Below are 11339 nucleotides of genomic sequence, written 5' to 3'. Positions count from 1 at the left end.
CAAAGATATTCCTCAAGAAGAGCAACACCAAGGCACATAATCGTCAGGTTCACCAGGGTTGAAATGAAGGAAAAAATGCTAAGGGCAGCCAGAGGGAAAGGTTGGGTTACTTACAAAGGGAAGCACATCAGACTCATAGCAGATCTCTCAGCAGAAATACTACAAGCAAGAAGAGAGTGGGGGCCAATATTCAACATCCTTAAAGAAAAGAACTTTCAACCCAGAATTTCATATCCAGCCAAACTAAGCTTCATAAGCGAAGGTGAAATAAAATCTTTTATGAACAAGCAATTGCTGAGACATTTTGTCACCATGACGCCTGCCTTACAAGAGCTCCTGAAAGAAGCACTAAACATGGAAAGGAACAACCAGTACCAGTCACTACAAAAATGTACCAAATGGTAAGGAGCATGTACACAATGAAGAAACTGTGTCAACTAATGGACAAAACAACCAGCTAACATCAAAGTGGCAGGATCAAATTCACATATAACAATATTAACCTTAAATGTAAATGGTCTAAATGCCCCAATCAAAAGACACAGACTGGCAAATTGGATAAAAAGTCAAAACCCATTGGTGTGCTTTATCCAGGAAACCCATCTCACATGCAAGGACACACATAGGCTCAAAATAAAGGGATGGAGGAAGATTTACCGAGCAAATAGAGAGAGAGAGAAAAAAAGCAGGAGATGCAAACCTAGTCTCTGATAAAATAGACTTTAAACCAACAAAGATCAAAAGAGACAAAGAAGGGCATTATATAATGGTAAAAAGCTCAATAAAACAAGAAGAGCTAACAATCCTAAATATATATGCACCCAATATAGGAGCACCCAGATACATAAAGCAAGTTCTTAATGACCTACAAAGAGACTTAGACTCCCACACAATACTGGGAGACTTTAACACTTCACTGTCAATAATAGACAGATCAACCAGATAGAAAATTAACAAGGACATCCAGGACTTGAACTCAGATCTGGACCAAGCAAACCTAACAGACAGTTACAGAACTCTCCACCCCAAATGCACAGAATACACATTCTTCACAGCAATACATCACACCTACTCTAAAACTGACAACATAATTGCAAGTAAATCACTCCTCAGCAAATGCAAAAGAACGGAAATCATAACAGTCTCTCAGACTGCTGGGCGCAGTGGCTCATGCCTGTAATCCTAGCACTTTGGGAGGCTGAGGTGGGTGGATCACCTGAGGTCAGGAGTTCAAGACCAGCCTGGCCAACATGGTAAAACCCCATCTTAAAAACAAACAAACAAACAAACAAAAAAGTCTCTCAGACCACAGTGCAATCAAATTAGAACTCAAGATTAAGAAACTAACTCAGAACCGCACAACTTCATGGAAACTGAACAAATGGCTCTTGGATGTTGACTGGATAAACAATGAAATGAAGGCAGAAATAAAGATGTTCTTTGAAACCAAAGAGAACGAAGACACAACATACCAGAATCTCTGGGAAACATTTAAAGCAGTGTCTAGAGGAAAATTCTCATGTGGGCAATAACTGCCCACATGAGAAGCAAGGAAAGATCTAAAATCAACATCTTATCATCAAAACTGAAAGAGCTAGAGGAGCAAGATCAAAAAAACTCAAAAGCTAGCAGAAGACAAGAAATAACAAAGATCAGAGCAGAACTGAAGGAGATAGAGACACAAAAAACCCTTCAAAAAATCAATAAATCCAGGAGCTGATTTTTTGAAAAGATCAACAAAATAGACCACTAGCCAGATTAATAAAAAATAAAAGAGCAAAGAATCAAATAGAATCAAATGATAAAGGGGATACAACCACCAATTCCACAGAAATACAAACTAGCATCAGAGGTTACTACAAACAACTCTATGCACATAAACCAGTAAACCTGAAAGAAATGGATAAATTCCTGGACACTTGGACCCTCCCAAGCCTAAACCAGGAAGAAGTTGAAACCCTGAATAGACCAGTAACAAGGGCTGAAGTTGAGGCAGCAATTATAGTCCACCAACAAAAAAAGCCCAGGTCCAGATGGATTCACAGCAAAATTCTACCAGACACACCAAGAGGAGCTGGTACCACTCCTTCTGAAACTATTCCAAACCATACAAAAAGAGGGAATCCTTCCCAAATCATTTTATGAGACCAACATCATCCTGATACCAAAACCCAGCAGAGACTCAACAAAAAAACAAAACTTCAGGCCAATATCCATGATGAACATAGATGCAAATATCTTCAATAAAATACTGGCAAACTGATTGCAACAGCACATCAAAAAGCTTATCCATCACCATCAAGTGGACTTCATCCTGGGGATGCAAGGCTGGTTCAACATACACAAGTCTATAAATGTAATCCACCACATAAACAGAACCAAAGACAAAAACAACATGATTATCTCAATAGATGCACAGAAGGCCTTTGCCAAAATTCAAGAGCCCTTTATGCTAAAAACTCTCTGTAAACTAGGTATCAGTGAAACATACCTCAAAACGATAAAAGCTATTTATGACAAACCCACAGCCAATATCATACTGAATGGGCAAAAACGGGAAGCATTCCCTTTGAATTCTGGCACTAGACAAGGATGACCTCTCTCACCACTCCTATTCAATATAGTATTGGAGGTTCTAGCCAGAGCAATCAGGCAAAAAATAAATAAACAAATAAATAAATAAATAAAGTGTATTCAATTAGGAAAGGAGGAAGTCAAATTGTCTCTATTTGCAGATGACATGATTGTATATTTAGAAGACCCCATGATCTCAGACCAAAATCTCTTGAAACTGATAAGCAACTTCAGTAAAGTCTCAGGATATAAAATCAATCTGCAAAAATCACAAGCATTCCTATACACCAATAACAGACTTAAAGAGAGCCAAATCAAGAATGAACTGCCATTCACAATTGCTACAAAGAGAATAAAATACCTAGGAATACAACTAACAAAGGATGTAAAGAACCTCTTCAAAGAGAACTACAAGCCACTGCTTAAGGAAATAACAGAGGACACAAACAGATGGAGAAACATTCCATGTTCATGGTTAGGAAAAATCAATATTGTGAAAATGGCCATACTGCCCAAAGTAATTTATAGATTCAATGCTATTCCCATCAAGCTACCCATGACCCTCTTCACAGAACTGGAAAAAACACCTTAAACTTCATATGGAACCAGAAGAGATCCTGAATAGCCAAGATAATCCTAAGCAAAAGGAACAAGGCTGGAGGCACCACACTACCAGACTTCAAACTATACTACAAGGCTACAATAATCAAAACAGCATGGTACTGGTACCAAAACAGAGGTGTAGACCAATGGAACAGAACAGAGGTCTTAGAGGCAATGCTACACATCTTCAACCATCTGATCTTTGACAAACCTGACAAAAACAGCAGTGGGGAAAGGATTCCCCGTTTAATAAATGGTGTTGGGAAAACTGGCTAGCAATGTGCAGAAAGCAGAAACTGGACCCCTTCCTGACACCCTACACTAAAATTAACTCCAGATGGATTAAAGACTTAAACATAAGACCTACCACCATAAAAGCCCTACAAGAAAAACTAGGCAAAACCATTCAGGACATTGGCATAGGCAAGGGCTTCATGACTAAAACACCAAAAGCATTGGCAACAAAAAGCAAAATAGACAAATGGGATCTAATTAAATTCCAGAGCTTCTGCACAGCAAAAGAAACAATCATTAGAGTGAATTGGCAACCAACAGAATGGCAAAAAATTTTTGCAATCTACCCATCCGACAAAGGGCTAATATCCAGAATCTACAAAGAACTAAAACAGATTTACAAGAAAAAAAAAAAAAAACCCATTCAAAAGTGGGTGAAGGACATGAACAGACACTTTTAAACGAAGACATATATAAGGCCAACAAACATATGAAATAATGCTTATCATCACTGATCATTAGAGAAATGCAAATCAAAATCACATTGAGGTATCACCTCATGCCAGTTAGAATGGTGATCATTAAAAAATCTGCAGACAACAGACGCTGGAGAGGATGTGGAGAAATAAGAACACTTTTACACTATTGGTGGGAGTGTAAACTAGTTCAACCATTATGGAAGACAGTGTGGTGCTTCCTCAAGGACCTATAAATAGAAATTCCATTTGACCCAGCAATCCCATTACTAGGTATATATCCAAAGGATTATAAATCATTTTATTATAAAGACACATGCACATGTATGTTCATAGTGGCACTGTTTACAATAGTAAAGACCTGGAACCAACCCAAATGCCCATTGATGATAGGCTGGATAAGGAAAATGTGGCATATATACACCATGGAATACTATGCAGTCATGAAAAACGATGAGTTTGTGTCCCTTGTAGGGACATGGATGAATCTGGAAACCATAATTCTCAGCAAACTGACACAAGAACAGAAAATCAGACACCACATGTTCTCAGTCATAGGCAGATGTTGAACAATAAGAACACATGGACACAGGGAGGGGAGCATCACACACTGGGGTCTGTTGAGGGGGGACTAGGAGAGGGACAGCAGGGGGTAGGGAGGTTGGGGAGGGATAACATGGGGAGATATGCCAGATACAGGGGATGGGGGAATGGAGGCAGCAAACCACATTGCCATGTATGTATTTACCTATGCAACAATCCTGCATGATCTGCACATGTACCCCAGAACCTAAAGTGCAATAATATATATATATTATATACATATGTTTTATGTATATATTTATAATTATTATATATATAATTTATAATTTATTATAATAATTATAATATATATTATTATAATAAATATTATAATTATTATAATGAATTATTATTATAATAAATATACATATATACATCTGTATATAAATTTAAAAAACTAGCTAGGCATGATCACATATGCCTATAGTCCTAGTTACTCATAAGGCTGAGGCAGGAGGATTGCTTGAGACTAGGAGTTTGAGACTACATTCAGCTATGACTGCACCACTGTACTCTAGTCTGGGGAACAGGGAAAGACCCTGTCTCAGAAAAAAAAAAAAGTCAAAGAAATATGATCAATATTGGTCCAAAAGGAAAGCAAAGTTTCATTTCTGAAAAAAACCCATATCTTATAGCATAATTTATATTAGTGGTAAACTTACTGTAAGTTACATTTATTATAAAATTTAAACCAAACATGCATTTCCCTCTTTTGGCTGGTAATGCCTAGAATTAGGTTAAAGTGTTGGTTCTACTGGAGACTATTGAACTGTAACTGCCAATGCAGAAGGTATGTCTAAGGAGCGTGCAGAAGACATGCCCACTGTTCTCTTGTGGCACTTTCTGGAGCCTGCTAGCTCCCAAAATGCAGTCAGCACTTCGCAGTAGTGGTTGGGTGCATTCTTTTCTTTTTGAGACAGGGTCTCACTCTGTGGCCTAGGCTGGAGTGCAGCGGCACAACCTTTGCTCACTGCAACCTCCGCCTCAGCCTCCTCAGTAGCTGGGACTACAGGAGTGTGCCACCATGTTTGGCTAATTTTTGTAGAGATGGTGTTTCACCATGTTGGCCAGCCTGGTCTCAAACTCCTCGTCTCAAGCACTCCTCCTGCCCCAGCCTCCCAAAGTGCTTGGATTACAGGTATGAGCCACCCTGCCTAGGATTCGTATGACTTTTTGAGACTTGTATGACATTTCTTTAGTGAGCTTGCAGAATGGCTCCTGAAGGAGCTTTTTTTTTTTTTTTTTTTGAGAGGAAGTCTTGCTTTGCTGTCCAACGACATGATCTTGGCTCACTGCAACCTCCACCTCCCAGGTTCAAGCAATTCGCCTGTCTCAGCCTCCTGAGTAGCTGGGACTACAGGTGCACACCACCATGGCCAGCTAATTTTTTTCTATTTTTAGTAGAGATGGGGTTTCACTGTGTTGGCCAGGCTGGTCTCAAACCCCTGACCTCAAGTGATCCACTTGCATTGGCCACCAAAGTGCTGGTGTTGCAGGCATGAGTCATAATGTCAGGCTAGGGGCTTAAGTTTGAGCCTGGCAAAAAGTTTCTAAAAAGTCCTGATTGTATCTAAGTTTTCAAACAGGGCTTCTGTGTGTGTGTATGTGTGACATTCTAGACATAACGATTACATGCATTCTATTTATTTTTAAAGACGGGGTCTCACTATGTTGCCCAGGCTGGTCTCAAATTCCTAGACTCAAGTGATCCTCCCACCTTGGCCTCCCGAAGTGTTGGGATTATAAGCATACGTCATTGTTCCCAGCCTACATGCCTTTTAATTGAACAATTCCCTTTAGAATACAAAAATAATGACTTGTGCCAAAGGAGTCAAATACTTTCCATAAATATGCACACTATTTTGAAGTTAATTCTAACTCCTGTCAATTCTCTGACTTCTCTACTACAGAGTTGAATTTATACCTTGGTCCAAACAACTGGGGAGCCACATGGCAATGGCAGCACTTGTATCAAGAAAGTTCCCTGGAGGCACTCAGCTCTTGTATGATGCCGTGTAGATTCAGGAAAAAGGTTGCTCAGCAGGACATCAGGATATGTTTATTTAAGTATCTGTGTAACACTGGGTAAGGCATTCAGGCTCTTTTTTTTTCTTAGAGGTTTGTAAAAAGATATGAAAGAGAGAACTTATTGGAGATGAAAAGAAAAACTTGTGATATGATAGAAGCATATAAAATCATTAAGCTAATTCTGTGAATAAAATTAGGATACACACAAGCTTACTAATCAAATCTGAATTTAACAAAACATTTTTAAAAGGCTACACATAGCAGATAGTAAGTCTCCAAAATCTAAAACGGTAACATAGAAGATACAAGTTCAGGCCAGGCATGGTGGCTCATACTTGTAATCCTAGCACTTTATAAGGTTGAGGCAGGAGGATCATTTGAGCCTAGGAGTTCTAGAGCAGCCTGGGCAACACAGTGAGACCTCATGTCTTCTTGAAGAAAGAAAAGAAAAGAAAATATAAGTTTAGTTACTATTGAAATTATGCAAGGGATCTAAAACAGATTTTTATTGGGGGGATAGTAGGATATTTTTTTTTTAATTGAAGTCTAACCTACACACAGAAAGTGCAGCTCAATTATTTTTCACAAACTGATCTTACACATATAAATAGCACTTCATTGAGAAATAGAACAACAAAAATGAAAACACAAAGAAAAATAAAGAAACATAACATTCCAGTTTCCACTAGGAACTTCTCTCATGTCCTTTTTTTTTTTTTTGAGACAGTGTCTTGCTCTGTTGCCCAGGCTGGAGTGCAATGACACAGTCTTGGCTCACTGCAACCTCTGCCTCCTGGGTTCAAGCAAATCTCCTGCCTCTGAGTAGCTGGGATTACAGGCATGGGCCCACCATGCCAGGCTAATTTTTGTATTTTTAGTAGTGGGTTTCACCATGTTGGCCAGGCTGGTCTTGAACTCCTGACTTCAAGTGATCCTCCTGCCCTGGCCTGCCAAAGTGCTGGGATTACAGGTTTGAGCCACCGTACCTGGCCCAATTTCTTAAACTCAGTAAATCTTAACTCATTTATTTTTTCAAGTAATCATTGAGTACTTGCTATATTCTAGGCACTGTTCCACGCTGAGTTTTAAATAATGAATGATATAGAACTATAACCATATAAATGCTCCAGTGAACTTTCACAGAGTCTTGTGAGAGAATATAATAAGGAGATCTGGTCTACAGGTCCAGGAAATCCCAGCTATTAATAAACCGTGAAAAAGAAAGCAGAGTTTTGCAAGCAGTCCTGATATGCAGGGTTTGAATTTGTAACTAGTATGTTTATCATGTGGAAAATAAATTCATGATTTTCTTACATCTTTCTTTTTATAAATGGCATAGAAATAAACTTTAGCTCTTTCAATGGTTAAAATTTTCAAATTAGTGGATATAATATTCTGGCATTTGTCAACGTGTAGGAAAGTTTCAGTTGTTGCAAAAACAGACCACATGGCCTACCCCATCTGTACAGAAAATACTGGTGAAATAAAATGTTCTACCCTCTTGGGTCTTCATCAAGACTTCAATAATAGAGCAATGAAGTGTCATTCACTTCAATTTGTTTCATTTAACCAAAGCTAACATCATTTACTCATTCCTACCTCCAATTGTTAAAGCTAATCATTAAGTTTCTTCTATAAGTATTTGTGTACAGATAATATCTCTTATATTTTTCGGAGGCCTTAGTTCTTCTGAGAAATATCTCCCTCCCCTGCTCCCTCTACCATGAGAATCATTACAAGGTGAAGGAGAGTGAAATAAACTACCAAGGATAAAACATCTATTCCAGGTGTTTCTATTAGTATAATCTGAGTTTACCTAACAACAAAGATTGTGTATAGTACCAGTGGATAATTTTCTGTGTTCTGATGTTTCAAAAAAACTGTTAACTGTTAAAACCCACAATTGCAATAAACCTTGAATTATATATAGTTGGAACCAAAAAAATTGTTTTGGTTCAACAACTTAGAATCAGAATACACAGCATTTCCATGATTTAGATAAGAAACAGTTAAAATATTTACTTGACAGGCTGCTTGCTACTGAAGCAGGCTTAGAATGTATTTGGTTGAAGGTTTTTCTCTACAGAAACAATGAGAATCATAATAGATTACTACAAAATGGAATTGCTTCACACAATAACATATCTCATGTAACATCTGAGAATTATAGTATAAGACCCAGATGGAATGTAGTGAAAAATCACTCAAGAGTTCTTCTTTCAAAATAAAAGGTATTAGAGGAAGACCTGGAAGGCTGCATGTGGCGTTGAGTCTGATCGTGCGCGATGGCGGAAGCCTGGGCGGCGAGCGCCTGCGGAGAGGCAATGGCGGCGATGGCAGCTGCGGAAGGCTCCTCGGGCTGGCGGGCTAGACTCTGGGCCGGAGCTTCCCCAGCTACTGGCCCTTGTTGCCTCAGGCGTTGGGCCTGAGCCTGAGCTGGCGGCTGACAGGCCTCTCCGGCATGAAGGGCTGAGGCTGCAAGGTCCCGCAGGAGACGCTGCTCAAACTCCTGGTGGGACTGATGCGCCGAGGCCTGGTGGGCGGTCAGGAAGAGGCGTCTTAGGAAACCGCAGCGGGCCCCAGCCCCGCTTTTCCAGCCCTGGGCGTAGGGATGGACTCCTGCATCATCCCCCTGAGGCGTGGGGGCCTGCTGCTGGTGCAGACCACGGACTTCTTTTACCCCTTGGTGGAAGATCCCTACGTGATGGGGCACATAACTGGTGCCAACGTGCTGAGTGACCTCTACGCCATGGGCATTACTGAGTGTGACATGTTGATGTTACTCAGCGTCAGCCAGAGTATGAGTGAGGAGGAACGCGAAAAGGTAACACCACTCATGGTCAAAGGCTTTCGGGATGCGGCTGACGAAGGAAGGACTGACGTGACCGGTGGGCAAACTGTGGTCAACCCTTGGATTAAAATCGGTGGAGTTGCCACTGTGGTGTGCCAGCCAAATGAATTCATAATGCCCGACAGCGCGGTGGTTGGGGATGTGCTGTTGTTAACCAAACGTTAGGAACCCAGGTTGCTGTCAATGCCCACCAATGGCTGGATAATGCTGAAAGACGGAATAAAGTAAAGATGGTGGTCTCCGGAGAACAGGTGGAGCTGCCCTATCAGGAAGCCATGTTCAATATGGCTACCCTCAACAGAACTGCTGCAGGTTTAATGCACACATTTAATGCCCATGTGGCCACAGATATCACAGGCTTTGGCATTCTAGGACACTCCCAGAGCCTTGGGAAACAACAAAGAAACAAAGTGTCCTTTGTTATTCATAATGTCCCAATAATTGCCAAGATGGCTGCCCTCAGCAAGGCCAGTGGGCGGTTTGCACTCCTTCAAGGAACCTCAGCTGAAACCTCTGGGGGATTACTGATTTGTCTGCCTAGAGAACAGGCGGCTCACTTTTGTTCCAAAATCAAATCCCCCAAGTACGGAGAGGGTCACCAAGTGTGGATCGTTGGCATAGTGGATAAGGGAAGCCAAATGGCCCAGATCATTGACAAGCCGTGAGTTATTGAAGTCATACCTCGTGGGGCCACAGCTGCTGCTCTTGCTCCTGACAATTCAAATGCCTCCTCTGAGCCTTGCTCGTGAGATGAAAGAACAGAAACTGTTTGGACCGTAGAGCTGTTGTACACAATCATCGATGGTTCTTAAGAGTTGATTTTAAGAAATTTCCAAAGAAGTCTTCCTGCATCAGTGGTTCCAGCTGCCCTTTCCAGGTGATTAGAATCAGCCCATCAAAAGCAGCCTTTATGTACATTCCGAGGCCAGAGTAACATTTTGAACTTTGTGGGGGATGTTTTTTCATCGCTTGGGTGGAGGAGGAGCAGAAATACCTGTTTTCTCTTTCCAAAGTAAGATGAGGCTATTCCAGGTTGAGGGATTTTTCTTTGCACTGGGTTGATTAATTTCTGCACAGGGATTGAGATGATTTATTAAAACCACACACAAATTGCAAAATGAAGAAATTAGGTCAGAAGCAAAAGAGTTTTGGATGAATACTGTTGATAAATCTAAATTATTAAAAGAGATCTTATAATGCCACCTCACATTCTTTATTAGACTTTCCTGAGTACTGGCTCTTTCCTGCTCTGGACAACAATTGAGCAGCTTGTCATGACTGGGAAAGGAGGACCTGCAACCATCTGGCTTGGTCTCTGTTAATGACGTCTCTCCCCCTAAACCCCATTAAGGACTGGGAGAGGCAGAGCAAGCCTCAGAGCCCAGGACTTGGTGGTTATTAAGAGGTTAAGTCGTTTGCTGCAAATTTCTGGCGATTTGATCAATAAAGAGTAATTTCTTCCTAAATTAAAAAAAAAGTAAAGATGTTAAACAAACAAATACTCTGTTTGCTTTGTTACTGGAAGGATTAGTTTCAAAGTTTCATCCAAAAAGTTTAGAATCAGTGCCTTTAACTCACAGCTGTTTTTTTTTTTTTTTTCAAGCTGTGAATATAGCTGAGAACTGTAAGGCCGGTTGCTTCGCCAGGAGGTTGGACACACCCACCTCTGCACTAGGCACCTAGCTCTGGCGCATGGCTCCCCTGGAAGGCTCCAGCTGATGCAAGGTTCCTAGCCGGCTCTCCCACCGGAAAACCTGCCCAACAACCCGCCAACCAATAGTGGCCCGCCCTGTCTCAATCCCGCACCCCTTGCTGGTTCCTCCTAGCCATAAAAACACCAGGAAGTTGGCGCGACTTCCCTGGCCCCTTTCCCCGGGACCATGGAACCTTGCCCGGGAGCCAAATAAATTGGCATTTAATTTTCTTATACTGGCCTCAGTTTACTCATTTTAAACTCGGCAATAAACCTTACAAGAACATACAATGCCTAC

General features: G+C 40.9%; 1 pseudogene; it reads left to right on the top strand.

Annotated features, from left to right (window-relative positions):
* Positions 1–8748: 8748 nt before the first annotated feature.
* Positions 8749–10461, top strand: LOC108317257 (annotated as a pseudogene).
* Positions 10462–11339: the final 878 nt, after the last annotated feature.

The sequence above is a fragment of the Cebus imitator genome, unplaced genomic scaffold, assembly GCF_001604975.1.
Source record: "Cebus imitator isolate Cc_AM_T3 unplaced genomic scaffold, Cebus_imitator-1.0 Scaffold199, whole genome shotgun sequence".
NCBI lineage: Eukaryota > Metazoa > Chordata > Mammalia > Primates > Cebidae > Cebus > Cebus imitator.
This window is presented reverse-complemented; position numbering and strand designations above follow the sequence as displayed.